Source organism: Pristis pectinata, chromosome 29, assembly GCF_009764475.1.
Source record: "Pristis pectinata isolate sPriPec2 chromosome 29, sPriPec2.1.pri, whole genome shotgun sequence".
In the NCBI taxonomy this organism is placed as follows: domain Eukaryota; kingdom Metazoa; phylum Chordata; class Chondrichthyes; order Rhinopristiformes; family Pristidae; genus Pristis; species Pristis pectinata.
Window position 1 is genome coordinate 7,176,721 of NC_067433.1, and position 8,171 is coordinate 7,184,891.

At 43.4% G+C, this 8,171-nt stretch overlaps 1 long non-coding RNA gene across 1 annotated transcript; it reads left to right on the forward strand.

Moving 5' to 3' along the window:
* Window positions 1–1,780: 1,780 nt before the first annotated feature.
* Window positions 1,781–3,912, forward strand: LOC127584138 (uncharacterized). Its single transcript, XR_007958356.1, has 3 exons — window positions 1,781–1,968; window positions 3,077–3,331; window positions 3,783–3,912. It is a non-coding gene; the product is annotated as an uncharacterized LOC127584138 (long non-coding RNA).
* The last annotated feature ends 4,259 nt before the right edge of the window (window positions 3,913–8,171 follow it).

Here is an 8,171-nt window from a genome sequence, read left to right on the forward strand (position 1 = left end):
CCATTTCATCTATGTTTTGCTTCTCGAGTGTCCCCTCTTCTGAGGAGGTAAATTTTCTTTCGCTCCAACAATGGATAAATTGAGCATGTGATTGCATATTCTATTCTTTTCTGTACAGCTCTATAGGCACCAATGTTCACCACTGGGAACAAAAGTAATCTAATTTCCCAACAGTCCATAGATATAAACTAATCATACATTTCCTCCACATCCCAGGTTCTGCGGTTAATGTTTGCTCTAACCACAGGAATGTCTACTTCAAAACTACTGACCCAGGAGCTCCAGAGTTTGGAAAGGCGGAAAGTACATGGTTTCGCCATCACCCCCGCTTTTGCATCCCAGTTGCACAATGCTCAAACACCCCTCCCTCATCACATTGAACATCGTGAACTCCAAATCGAACAACATTTTGGGGATACATACTGCAGTTCCAGAAGGAGGTATATTAACCCCTCTCAAGAGGAAGTCGGAAAAGAATATAAATACCGGATTTGCACGTTGTGTGCACATACCAACGCCTAAGCCAAGACAGATGCAGTACACTGCATGAAAACAGGGTTCTGAAACAAGATGATATAAAGTATAAAGTATTTCGTCCCCCATCTCGTGTATCTACAAACTTTTATTATTCAAATGTTAGCCATGTTAACTTCATAAAAGCAAACGATGATATTGAATCTAAATATTCTTTGCAGCGGTGTATTCCACAGTCTAACCATCACATTTCTGCTGACATTCTTAACAGGAAATAATGACTTCCTATGTTTATGCGACTCAGCTTAGTTTAAGTTAGCTGATGAAGCATCTTTTCTCAGACTTACCCTGTCCAATATTTGAATAATCCTCAACACTGTTTCCGAGATATCTTTTCATTTTCATTATCATCCCAGCCTTTTTTGGAGAGCTATATTTGGGTGGTTGGGTTATTTTTAGTTGTTGTTCTACAATGTAAAATCAGCAATTTAATTATATTTTATAAATTTAGGCACATTAGTGTCTAGTTATAGAGATTATTTACTTCTATCTGCAGAGACTCTGGCTCCTTTACCCATCTTATACTCATTATGTCGGTTCATTCCCACAAAATGCAGGCCATATTCATTATCTATGGAAGATGTATTTGCCCACAGCAAAACCATTCTGATCTCATGTTGCTATGCTATGAATTATATCAGAGTCTTCCTCATTTTAATGACGAGCCAATGGGCAGTCATTCAGACACTTCGTAATTCCCCTTTCCTTTTGTGAGAACAACTTTTCTTATCAATGATGATCAATAGTTTTCCATGGCGAATTTCTATGACGTAATATTTTCCATCAATTGTCACACTGGAAAGTCACTTTAAACTTTTGCTGTATACCGATGTGCAGCCAATATTTAATCATGTTAACTTTACCTTACACTATTATTCTGGTCGCATGGAATTTGGGTGGTATTCATTTGTACTTGGTCCCCACTGCATTAAATGTTCAACGACACAATAAGCAGTAGATTTTCATGCTTTAAGAAAATGAAGTCCATGAGCTACACATGGATCAGTTAGAAATTCAGCACATCAACATGTCCTCTCTCGTGTACACCCAGGAACACCAGAGCATTTAGGGCACGCCTCATCTAACTGACTGGACACTACCGATAAGAAAAATTGTTTGTATGATTATGGTATTTCAATATAAGGCATCTTAAAATTCGTGTTTACGTCTGATTCACAGGGCGCGTCAAACCCAGATTAGTGAATGGGAACAGTCCTTGTGCGGGAAGGCTGGAGGTTTACGAGAATCAAACCTGGAGGACAATTTGCAGTGACGAATCCTGGGCCTTAACAGCTGCTGATGTTGTTTGTCAGGAACTGGGTTGTGGCTCTGTAGCTGTGGCGCCACCTGATGCTCACTTTGGAGAAGGAACGGGGCCAGTTATCGGCCCGCCCGGTTGCGAACATCAACGGGATCTTGGTGTGATCTGTTCAGGTACAAATTACGGAGCCTCAGGGAATCGGTCAAAAATGTCTAAACATTTGTCTGGCTAAATACAGATAGAGCTTATAATCAACGTGTAGTTTTAAACGTTTCATATTACGCCGAAGTTGACGAATTATAAAACAAAACTATAATGTAAAACCTCTCCCTGGAAACACTATTCTACGCAGGATCAATAGCTTAGCGTTTGAGAAAAATAACGAATTTGATTGGGCAGCATCGCGACGCAGGGAGGACAGCCGATGCCTCACAACGCCCGAGTCCCGTGTTCAGTCTTGATCTCCAGCACCGTCTGTTCTAACAGTGAACATCAGGTTTACTTCGGGTGTTCCCACATTCCAAAAACTTGGTGTTAGGTATGTTAATTGGCCATTTGATATTTCCCCTCGTGTGCAGGTAAGTGGCAGAAACGGGGGGTGCGAGAATGATGAGAGAAGAAAAAAATGGGATTAGTGGTAAGTGTTTGATGACTGGTGCCAAATATTCATCGTAATTGACTACAGAGTTTGTCTGAGATGGCATTTTGCAATCTAGTCATTTGGAGAGACTGTGAAATAGACATGTGAAATACAACTGAGGTATAGAATGCTCAACTGTATTTCCATTATAAGTCCTTAAGTAAAAAGAACATTGGAAACGATCCGAGTTGACGTGGGTTTAACATTTGCTGCTCTTTCCACTGAGCGGCTTCCTTATGTTCCACTTGCATGTTACAGCCTTGAGAAATGGACCAAGTATAGAGAATGATTGTCTATCCCACGTTCACTGCAACGTCTCTGCCCTTGAACGCCTCCACGCCTCCAATGATATTGAACGTAAACTGGAGGAATAGCACCTAATTATCCGACTCGGAAGTGTAGAGGGATCTGTATGTCCACGTATATCAAAAGAATAGGGGTGAATGCGTTCCACGACAAGAAGTGAATGTGGAATTTGGATTGTTGAAAGCTGGATTTGGATGGAAGGGCCGAATGGCCTAATCTTGCTTATAATTCGGATTGTTGCATATATGTTCGGTTTACTTATAACTTTTCATGCAAAATCTCGAAGTCATAAGCCATAACTTAAACATTTTCAGTTTATTAAATCCTTTTCACAGGAACCATCGCACCTCGCCTGGTGAATGGAAACAGTGCTTGTGACGGTAGGCTGGAGATTTATGCGAATGGTACTTGGAGGACTGTCTGCGGGGTTGGATCGTGGAACTTATCGAGTCTGGACTTCACTTGTAAAGCACTGAACTGCGGCTCTGCAATAGAAGCTCCGCTTAATGCTCATTTTGGAGAAGGATCAGGACCCATTATTGGACCGCCTGGTTGTAGCCACCAAGAAGACATTGGAGTGATTTGTTCAGGTACAACTTCGGAAGGGGATAGTTACAGTAGCTTGCTTCCTTTCTTCCAAAATTGTTGGAAAACCGCACCGACATCCCAAACACGTAGGGATTAGGAGGTCAATTGGATGCTTAAAATGCCCCTACGGTGTCGGTGAGTGGCAAAATCTGCGTTCAATTGATGAGAATGTGGGGCGAATGGACGACTATGAACATAGAATCACTGCTGATAGGTGTTTGGTGGTCGGCGCCGACGTAGTGGGCCGAACGGCCTTTCTTTGTGTTGTATCTCTCTAAGAATTGATGACGATGTAGATTGGTGATAGCAATATTTGTAATGGGAAAATATTTTCTTTCCCTGCACTAAGATGTGATTAAGTGCGAAAAGCACCTTGTCATCCGGTCTGTGCCAGTTAAGGCGTTCATGACATTCGATTTATGATGGGCCACTGTTTTTATTACCACTGTTTAGAAAGCAGAGATCTCAGACTGGTGTCTGTGGACTCCCGATGTTCCGGTCGTCTCGAAATTCGCCAGCGGCAACAATGGGGGACAGTCTGTGACAGATCCCTCGATTGGGAAGACGCTGCGGTGGTTTGCTCGCACCTCAAGTGCGGAACAGTAGCGGGAATCCAAGGAAGAGCTCACTTCGGGAAGGGAACCTGTCCAGTGTGGAACGAGAAATACATGTGCCAGGGATACGAGTCCCGATTGTGGGATTGTCCCATTTCACCCTGGGATCGATTCAGTTGCTCACATGAAAGTGACGTCAGTGTTATTTGCTCTGGTGAGTCCGCTAAACCTGAAATAAAGGTTAATCTTTCTTTAGATATTAAGCGCCTCCTTGCTAATTTTGCCAAACTATTTATGCATGTAAATTGGTTGTTTCCCACACAAGTTTGAAGCCAGTTTAATCCACTTGCTTTGAGAACGATCACATCAACAACCGATGTGAGGTACCGCTCTTCCAAACTGAGTTACTTCTTCCTTAGATTAAGCAGCAGAAGCTGCATGACATTTCCATCAATTACTCCCTCTGTGAAATGTTAACACCATCGTAATAAATATATTGGCCGTGCGTTCCCACAAGTCAGGCACAGTGGAAGTTGGAAGAACCGCTTGCTCACAGCTCCGGTGAGCCGGGTTCAACGCCAAACTCGGGTGCATTTTAATTGTGGAGATTGCACGCTCTACCTTTACACGAATTCCACTCCTACTTTCCCCCATCTCCCCGGATTCCTCCCGCATCGAAATGCCCTTCAAGTCTTCAGGTTAATTGGACATTGTGGATCGGCTCAATTGTGTAGATAAGTAGCATAATCTGTGGGGAATTGAAGAGGAATGTGGGGAGAATAAATAATGATATGAATATCGGATGATTTTACATGGGTGGTTGATGGTCAGCGCGGACTCAATGGGCTGAAGAGCCTGTTGCCCTGTTGTATCTCTCCACCTTTATATTAGGAAAATTTGGTGAAATCTAACAAAGCATAAAATATTATTGCTTCCGTTTAACATTTGTTTTCAATTCATTTTTAATGTAGAGAAAGACTGGGTTCCGAGACTAATTAATGGGGGAAGCCGCTGTGATGGGCGAGTGGAGATATACTACAACCGCAGCTGGGGAAGACTGCAAGACAACCTCTGGGACATTAACGACGCCAATGTGACCTGTCGGGAGCTGGGCTGCGGCTATGCGATATCTGCCTACAATTCTTCAAAGTACGGAGAGAGCGAAGGGCCCGTGTGGGTGAATGAAGTTACCTGCCAAGGAAATGAGTCGCAGCTCCAGATGTGCAACTCATTGACATTGAATCCATTTCTCGATGACAGCGATGGCGTTGGGGTCCTGTGTTCTGGTGAATAATTGGTTTGATGTTTCAGAAATCTAAGGGCACTATCTACTCGACTGCGAAGACACGCAAAATTGTACCTCGGGTATCTCTGTCATGGAATATAACGGGATGTGGATCCACCTGCAGTCATTCGTTCCCCCATTCTCTCCCCTGCTTCCTTGGTCCTTTTCTCTTTTCCACTCTCTCCAGTTCTTTCCGCTCTTCCTTTAAAACTGATATCCTGCTGTATCCTTTGACAACCCGCTTCGCTGTCGAAAACTGCAACACTTTTCATGTCATCTGCAAACATATTAATCAGACCATCTAAATTTGCTTCCAGTCATTTATAAGTATTGCAAACAACATTTCCCAGCTCTGATACTTGCGGAACACCATTGATCACCGAACTCCACTCAGAAGAACAACACCTCTGTACCACTTCCGTCTGTCTTATATGTCCAAATTAATTTTGTTCCAACTTACCAACTGAATGTGGTTAACATGTACTGTTGTAAATTGTATAATTACGTCTATATATTTGGACAGAAGATCTGCTCTTCTATTGATAGATATTCCAATATGCATTCAATCTTACAGAGAAACATCTTGCAGTTCAACTTTGTGTTTCAAATTTGTCACATCAGTGCGAGGTAATCTGTGGGTAATGTTGTAACTTTAGTGTATGTGTGCTGGGGGTGGAGAAAGTTACCTTTGGCAAAACTGAAGATCTGGTGAGATCGAAGCACTCAGGTAAGTAAGGCAAGCAATATGTGCACAGGTAGCCGCAGGTAGGTGAAACGACTAAAACAAAGCCACTGCAAAAACATTCAAAACAATAGAAGTTGCTTCTATAAGAGTGTGCTCTGTGGTCGAAGGAAAACGTGGGAAGACTGAAAAGAGTACCACGGTATTTCGACGCTGAAAATATGACATTGAATGTTGCTGACTGATCACATGTTGTGATAAAACATTTTCATGTGGAGGTGGATAAGGTATCGTGTGTAGAGTATTACCGTTGCAGTAGACGTAATGGGTCGAATTAGAAGATTCTATATTGTACTTCCTAGGCAATATTAAGTGAAGTATTAACCCAGTCAAGTGTTTATCCCTGGTTTTCTACAACTTCTATTTCAGTTGAGGAAAGGATATAATGCACATTGGAAGTATGATCTGTTGTTTGTTGCCCACAGAACACTTACAATTACGGCTGACCGGCGGCGGAAGTCCATGTGCTGGTCGAGTTGAAGTCTACTACAGTGGAGAATGGGGCTCGGTTTGCGACGACTCCTGGGACCTGGTGGACGCTCAGGTGGTTTGCAGACAGTTGGGTTGTGGGAACGCTTTGGAGACGAAACTTTCTGGTCATTGTGGACCAAGATCAGACGCAATGTGGCTGGATGAATTGAGTTGTTCGGGTGACGAATCTTTTCTCTGGCAATGTCAGTCAGCACCATGGGGCCAACACGACTGCTCTCATAAAGAAGATGCAATGGTTATGTGTTCTGGTAAGGATCCATCAATTTGTGCATTATGTGGAGCATAAGGGTAAGACTTCTTCCGAGAGATTTGTCATTGTACATAATGCAGGGCCAAGCTGATGAATCTATAGACAAAATTATTCACTCTACAACCCCCACCTCTCGAATTCAACGAACCGAATTTCCTACTGCCTCCGAACATTCCTATCAAATTCACTTCTCATGCTTCAACCAAATGTTATCTTTCAAATTCTTTTCCACTCTTATCTGGGCAGCCACGGTAGTTTACCGGTTAGCGCAATGCTATTACAGCGCCAGGGACACGGGTTGAATTCCGGCCACTGTCTTTAAGGAGTTTGTATATTCTTCCCGTGACTGCGTGGGATTCCTCCGTGTGTTCCGGTTTCCTCGAACGTTGCAACGACATTCGGGTTTGGAAGGTTTGGGCATACAATTTTGGCGCCGGAAACGTGGTGACAGTTGCCGGCTGCCCCCAGAACACTCTGCGCAAAGAGATGCATTTCACTGTGTGTTTCAATGCACTTGTGACTAATGAAGAAATATTATCTTATCCAGTCATATCCCAGTTACCAAGGACTCGTCATGTTAAAAAAGAACCACGAGTTGTTACACACTATCTTCTATTATTCGCAATTGAGTTTGCAATCTCACAATTTGAAATGTCTTCCATTTGTTAAGAAGATCGGTAAATTTGAGGAGGGGAGAAGAATGATGGGCCGAATGATCCAGCGGGCAGGTGGTGTTTCGGATGGGAGACAGAGGCAGGTGGGCATTACCCTCAATCAGGCCTGCTTCCTACTGTGATCCATTGGCCTCTGTCTAACATCTCCCACAACCCCACCCGCTCTAGTAAGGAGAAAAGGGGTAGGTAGAGGGAATTTGAGGATGCATCTTGTCAGAAAGAGAGCGGTTGAAATCTGGAATATAATGAATGAGAGGTGAACGAGGTTGGTTCTTACAAAATTTATGTGATATTTACACGTGCGCTTGAAATGCCGCAGCACAGAAAGAAAACTAGATTACTAGTAATTAGTACCTGAAGGCGTGCATGGACATGGTGGGCCGAAGTGCTTGTTTCCGTGTTGTATGACTCCATGACCTCTAAATGGTTGTCGGTCAATTGTTTGGCAGGCCACAAAGAGCTGCAGTTGGTGAATGGAAAACATCGCTGTGAAGGAAGAGTGGAAGTGTTTTACAATGGGAGCTGGGGAACGGTGTGCTCGGAGTCACTGGATGACGTTGATGCCGAAATCATCTGTAAACAGTTACAGTGCGGTCCTGTCCAAAATATTCTGTATGACGCACTAACATTCGGAGAAGGATTAGGATATATTTGGCTCGACGAGGTGGCGTGTAACTCACACGAGTTAACTCTTTGGCAGTGTCAGTCGGATCCGTGGGGTGAACACAACTGTGAACACCGGGAGGATGCAGGTGTTGTATGTTCAGGTGAGCTCACAAACCTCTGCATGTGCGCCAGTCAGTTCTGATATTGGTGTGGAATGACGAGGAATATTTCCTTTCTCG